This window comes from Staurois parvus, unplaced genomic scaffold, assembly GCF_062004578.1.
Source record: "Staurois parvus isolate SC_StPar_1 unplaced genomic scaffold, SC_StPar_1.0 ptg000006l, whole genome shotgun sequence".
Classification (NCBI taxonomy): domain Eukaryota; kingdom Metazoa; phylum Chordata; class Amphibia; order Anura; family Ranidae; genus Staurois; species Staurois parvus.
In genome coordinates this window covers 11854200-11861411 of record NW_028317802.1, presented here as the reverse complement: position 1 = coordinate 11861411, position 7212 = coordinate 11854200, and the positions used below count along the sequence as shown (strand labels likewise).

General features: G+C 40.5%; 1 long non-coding RNA gene across 1 annotated transcript; it reads left to right on the top strand.

Annotated features, from left to right (window-relative positions):
• Nucleotides 1-441: 441 nt before the first annotated feature.
• LOC149474341 (uncharacterized) lies at nucleotides 442-6702 on the top strand. Its single transcript, XR_016308991.1, has 2 exons — nucleotides 442-526; nucleotides 6033-6702. It is a non-coding gene; the product is annotated as an uncharacterized LOC149474341 (long non-coding RNA).
• Nucleotides 6703-7212: the final 510 nt, after the last annotated feature.

The window sequence follows — 7212 nt, the reverse complement described above, 5'->3', positions numbered from 1 at the left end:
GTTTCTATGCAGAAGGGAGTCTGATTTTGGACTCTCCAGCTTTAGTAAATAAACCCCAGTGTGACCAAGCCCCTGCCAGAATCCTAACAATCAGAAAAAAAGGGCAACACCATTCACTGAGCATGACACTCAACAAAATCACTGCTGACATCACTGATTTCTTTGAAGACAGGAAAACCTTGTAATCACCTAAAAAAAAAAAAAAAAAAAGCAACACAATCTTAAATCAGTTTACAGCTAAAAATACATAAATCACAATAATGAATGTATGTCTTTACAAATGCATGTATGTGTGTATGTGAAACGATGCAGGTAGTTACAAGCAACCTGGGAATTGGTCCAATTTTCTTTCCATTTGTTCTATTGCATTGCAGGCAGAATGCCAGAACAGCACAGCTCCCCCCTCTGCATTCTGATCAGACAGTCATACCAACATTGATCTGAAGGTGGCAGCACAGGCGCCGCTCTCTGACGTCTGGTATCCGTGTAGTGCAGATACATATGCTGCTGTCGTGGCTGGAGAGAGGTACAGGAAATGGTGTAGGAACTCTCATAAAATTCATTCACACAACTTATCAGTCTGGTCCTGGAAGCATTAGAGGGATATTGTTTACTGCTCTTTAGTGTTTGTGGTTTTAATTCTGAAATAGCTCTAGTACTGAGGTTTCCATTGTACGAGGGTGTGACGTAGCGAGTATCAGTGAGAAAAGCCTAATGACAGGCAAAGAGTGCCGGGCCAGCGATAGCTCAGCGGTTACTTCTTACTTCTGCAAGCGTAGAAATAATCCCTTCGGGGGTTCGTATCCCGCGGGCGCTGTCTGGTCTTTTTTTATTGTTATTTATTTTTGCCATTTTTATTTCACTTTCTGTTGATAATGGGTTCATTTACTCTGTTTTGTGTTCATACCAGTTTTCACACAGCATCAGATTATGTAGACACATTCTCTAAATAGGACAGTGGAATGGTAAATTGTCAGTGCAGTGCGGTAATAAACCGGCAGGCCATCCACATTTTACCACCCCTGAGTGCTCGCCACAAAAAGAACATGGCAACCTCTTAGGTAAGTACACATTGGCGTTGCTGCGATGCTTGACTTTGTGGTGTGGCGCGTTTACCACAGTATGTCGAGTTTGAATAGTGGCGCTGGATGTCAGATTTGCCCATTGAAATCAATGGGATCGCGACGCAAATACAAACCAACCAGGTGGTATCTCTGTGCAATCTCTTTCCCCCTTTTGGAATGGAAAAAAAAAACAGCCAAAAAAAAGAAAAACAAACAGGTATTCAGGAGGTCGCAGTATCCCGCATGCATGGAAAACTGCCTCTGAAAAGCACTTCACTGCAGATCGCTTTTCAGAGGGGTAGTAGTGACTGCTGCACGTGTGACTGTCTTGGGCTCCAGGCAAGCAGCCTGTCAGTCATTGTCCCTAGTAGTGGTTATTTAAAGTGGAACTATCAATAAAACAGTTTCCCAAATCAGTTATATTCAGGGCATGCCGATATACAATAACCACCCATGCCAACTAACAAACATCAAAAAGATTCTGATTAGCAGCTGCCACCTCTTATCCCGAAGGATAGAAAGAAATGTGTATCACCGATGGCGCTTACTATCCACCATCAACAATAATTGTGTTCAGAAAGACTTAATAATATAAACTGAGTATTGCACTTACATACTATGTTTAGGCTCCATTCACATCTGAGCGTAGCAGTTTTTTGTGCATATTTTACTGTGATTTTTGCATGTTTTCATACAGCGTTTTTAGCCACTTTTGATCTTTGTTTTTTTTTTATTAGCCAATAGAGAAAAATATCATCTGTTGCATCATTTGTTGATAGGTTTTCCTGCTTCTGCTTTTTCATCAGCTTTTATTTCTTTTATTATTATTATTATTATTAATAATAATAATAATAATAATAATAATAATATTTTATTATTATTACCAATGTATTCATTATTTCATTTATTTATTATTTTTTTGTTATGATAAAAATAACAATTTTAAAAATGAATACATGTTAAATAAATGCACAAGTAAATACAAATAATCATAAATAAATACTATGTAATAATAAATAAATAATAATTAACCCCTAACCTTAACCCCCTAACCTGTATAAAATATATTAAACAATAATTAATTATTAATAATAATAATAATAATTAAGTTCCGTTCCCTCCTAGATTGTAAGCTCCGAGGAGCAGGGCCCTCCTGTCCCTCTTGTATTGAACAGTATTATTGCTGTATTGTCTCCCAATATATTGTAAAGCGCTGAGCAAACTGTTGGCACTATATAAATCCTGTATAATAATAATAAGCTCAGCTTTAAGTAGTATTAAACCCAAAACCAAAACTGTAATATTTTGCAGCCCACCACTCATTAGATGTGGCGGCTGCCTTAGTTTTCTTTTTTTAGCCTTTTTTCACTCTGTATTTACCTGGTGATCTGGCTAGAGAAACACCTCCTATATTAGGCTTCATCTACACTGGCAGCTCCTACATTTGAGTTACAGAACTTTTGGTGTTTTTTGCCAAAGCTCCTAAACTCAACTCTATAAAAGTCTGTGTGTCCATGTACAGCAGAGTTTTGGAGCTGCCATGTTTAGTTGAGGTTAAACCTCCCTCTCCTGAACACGAAGGAATCATGTTCAGGAACGTTTTGACCACAAGCCACGAGAAAATGTAAAATGTGGCAAAAACGCTTGTACATGCGGTGCCACGTTTACAAATGTTTTTGCCGTGTTTTGCATTTTGCCGCGGTGGTGTACATGTAGCCTCAGCATGTCACACTCTGGATGAATAAGCACAGGGGGCACCTTTGGACAGCTGCATGGGGGTTGTGTGTGTGTTAGATGTACTAGCAGATTTAAATATACTAACAAATTGAAGCTCAACTTACAGCAACGATCTGGTTTCATTTGAGATAACAGTGTTACATACCTAAACAAAATCGGATCATCGTAAGCACCCCTGTCAGTGGCAAATGGTTTGTCTCATCCCTCTAACTGCTACAGGATAGATTGTTTATAGGGCAGTACAGTGGCTAAATGGTTAGCACCTCCACCTGGCAGTACTAGGGTCATTGGTTCAAATCCCAGCCATGGCACCTCCTGCCTAGAGTTTGGATGTTCTCCATGTGCCTGTGTGGGTTTCCTCCCACACTCAAAAGACATGCTGATAGGTTAATTAGATCCTGTCTAAAGTGGCCCTAGTATATGAATGTGAGTTAGGGACCTTAGATTGTACACCCCTTGAGAGTTAGGAACTGATGTGAATGTATAGTATATATGTAAAATTGCTGTGTAAATTGATGGTGCTATATAAGTACTTGAAATAAATATGGGTAAAAATAAACTAACTGGTGGGTAAAAATAATGAATGAAATCATAAAAATTATTTCTGACGCAGCCACTACATCTAAGAATAGGTAAGCTGCAATATAATAAATGTTTGTTTTTGAGTTTATTACCACTTTAGCTAGTTGCCAGTTTCCTCTTAATACCATATACGTGACAAAACCAGGCAGAGGTTCCATTAGTTGATGCTTGAACTGAGCTGTATTTAAATACTTATATTCATTCTGTGCATACAAAGTAATCCTGTGTTTTAATCATTGTTATATACACTATCAAGACCAAGGCCAATAATTCAGCCTGGCAGGAAGAAAATTAGCTTTTAAATTAATTCTCTTTATTTTGCCGCCTCTGAAACCTTGCTGTCTCGGAGTATCACAGCATATACACGCTCCTAATTATATATGAAAGCTGTGTATATTATAGTACATTCTGTGAATATATATAACCTGTGGAGGTACTCTTTACACCTGGCATATGTTATAGCCACATGGTGAAAAACACAGAGGGGTCAGCAAACAAATTTCAAGATTGTTATCGGTAAATGATTTCTTCAAGCCTTTGGCTCTCCCTGACCCTTTTGTTTTTCCTTTGTCCAGAGTATTTTTTGTTTCTATTATGTTGTAAAAATAATCTCATGGTTTATAAAATGGAATCAGTCCGGACAGATATATATCTGTTTTTTGGACTTGTTTTTAAAGGTGCAAGCTGCAGGGCCACCATTCTTATCCTTGCCCAACTACTTAGTATGCACATCAGAATTTCTAACTTCACCGGTTATATATTTATTCCAAGGCCATGACTGAAAAAAAATGAGTCAAGTTATAGGCAGATCAGGCCTTAAAGTGGCTTTAAATCCTAAACCAAAAATGTAATATCTTGCAGCTTACCAATCATTAGATGTGGTTCCTGCATTCGTTTTCTGGCTTTTTTCCCTCTGTTTTCACCTGTTGTTCTGGACAATAACGCACCTCCTGTATTATGGTGCCTACAATCTGGATGAAGGAGCACACAGGGCTCCTTTGGACTGCAGCATTTTCCATCTGGGGGGAAGGGGGGGTTAGATGGACTAGCATATTTAACCACATGCTGCCCAGCCACTTTATAAATACGGCGGCAGGGCGGCACGGCTGGGCAAAACCACGTTTTAAAACGTGTGTTTTGTAAACAGGTAGGGGGCATGCGCGAGGCGCGCCGCCGCCCTACCTGTCCCGCCAATCACAGCCGCGGATATCAGTCGCCGGGTCACAGCCGGTCGTTACCGGCTATGTCCCGGCGATCGGCGGCAATCGCTGACAGAGAGCACAGCTGCAGTAGCTGTGCTTTCTGTCAGTTCCCTGACAGCTCCAGGACACACTGATTGGGACAGAAGAGTTTCTCTCTCCCGATCAGCGGTGTTCCCTGCAGTACACACCCCTGCCCCCTAGTAAAACACTCCCCTCACACAGTTAACCCTTTCCCTGAATAATAAACTTAACCCCTTCCTCCCTAGGGCCATTAGTACAGTGTCAGTGTTTTTTTTTTTGCACTGATCACTGTATTGGTGTCACTGGAAATGTCAGTGACCCCAAGTCAGTACCCCCCAATGTCAGAATGTCCGCCGCAGTCCCGCCATAAGTCACTGATCGCCGCCATTATTAGTATAAAAAAACCTAAAAATCCCAGTATCTTTCCCGCCATTTGTAAACGCTATAACTTTCACGTAAACCAATTAATTTACACGTATTGGGTTTTTTTTTTTAGCAAAGACATGTCGCAGAATGCATTTTGGCAGAAATTTATGACTAAATTTGATTTTTAAATTTTTTTTTACTGGACATGTTTTATAGCAAAAAGTCCAAAATATTGTTTTTTTCCCTCAAAATTGTCAGCCTTTTTTTTTATAGCGCAAAAAATACAAACCGCACAGGCAATCAAATACCACTGAAAGAAAGCTCAATTTGTGGGGGAAAAAAGGATGTAAATTTCATTTATGTACCGTATTGCATGACCGCGCAATTGTCCGTTAAACTAGCGCAGCGCTGTATAGCAAAAAAATGGCGTAAATTGCAGTATCTATACCATAGTTTGTAGACGCTATAACTTTCACACAAAGCAATCAATATACACTTATTTGGATTTTTTTTTACCAAAAACATGTAGCAAAATACATTTTGGCCTAAATTTATAACTAACTTTGAGTTTACGATATATTTTTTATAGCTGAAAGTAAAAAATATTGTTTTTCTTCAAAATTTTTGGCCTTTTTTTGTTTATAGCGTGAAAAATAAAAAGCGCACAGGCGATCAAATACCACCGAAAGAAAGCTCTATTTGTGTGAAAAAAGGACGTAAATTTCGTTTGGGTGCAGCATTGCATGACCGCGCAATTATCAGTTGAATTAGTGCAGCGCCGAGTAGCAAAAAGAGGCCTGGTCATTAAGGGGGGTAAATCCTCTGGAGGTCAAGTGGTTAAACAGGGCTCGACAAATGGCCATGGCGACTAGAAATTGCGTCCTGGCACCTGGGTTAGGAAAAATGTCACCAACACACCGAGGATCACCAATATGGGTCCAAAAGTTTTAATGAACGATCACATAGTTATAGCAAGGCAATGTTTCTGAGTAACTGAAATGCATGTGGCGTGAACTAGCCCTCAATCTGTTTCATTTCTTTTCTTCTTTTTTCTTCACAGCTCATCTCTGCAACCCTGCCCACCCATTGGCTTGTGTGGCGTCGGCGCCATGTGTTTCTATGACGCCAGCGACCTGCCTCTGCCTGTCCTTCCCGGTGCAGGAATGTCTTTGAGTGCATGAGTAGTAAACTCGCATGGTGCATGCAGGTGACATGCATCGCCATGAAACTGTCAGCCGCTGCACTAATAGGACCACTGTAGGTGTGTCCCCATTGCAGCTCACTTGGCAATCGGAGACACCCCCCCAAATCTCTAGGCAACAGTCTTTATCTTCTGTCAGGGACATATATTCTGCTGGTCGTTTCCAGAATCCAGCGCTGCTTTCAGCTGACACTTTATTACAATCCAGGGAGTAACATGATACACATGCGACCACAATGTTTATATCCCCGGGAATGCAGTTTATGCACATCTGATTATTGTTTTATTTATTTTCGCAGTTTGTAATGTTTCTGTTTACATTGATTTGAATGCATTTTTGGAGGGAACATGACATCATGGGGCGGAGCCATGCTCATTTCACTTCACTCTGATTGGTGGATGGTTTTCTTAAATAGTTCTCCAGTTTCTGTCACAATTTGTTACATGCCTGATGAAGGGGTCCTGCGAGACTCCGAAACGTTGCCTTGCTGTAACTATGTGATCGTTCATTAAAACGTTTGGACCCATATTGGTGATCCTCGGTGTGCTGGTGACATTTTTCCTTGCTGATTTTGTTCGGTTCCAGCCGATGGTCGCTGCAGCACCCACTTATACACACAGCCATTTTTAACGTGCATTTGGATTGTACACTGGCACCTGGGTTCACACACTGCCTCCCATTGACTTCAGTGTGAAATCGTGCCCCATAGAGTTCAATAGGAAATTGCACGCCATAGACTTCAACGGGAGATCGTGCCTCATAGACTTCAATGGGAGATCGTGCCTCATAGACTTCAATGGGAAATTGTGCTGCATAGACTTCAATGGGAAAACACCTCCCATAGACTTCAGTGGGAAACCTACTCCAATAGACTTCAATGGGAAACCGCCTCCCATAGACTACAATGGGAAAACACCTCCCATAGACTTCAATGGGAAAACGCCTCCCATAGACTTCAATGCAGAAACGATTTTGTCTCAGTTCCTGTTTGATAAAATTTTGTCCCCAGAACAGGAGGTTAGGGGAAATCTCTCTTAA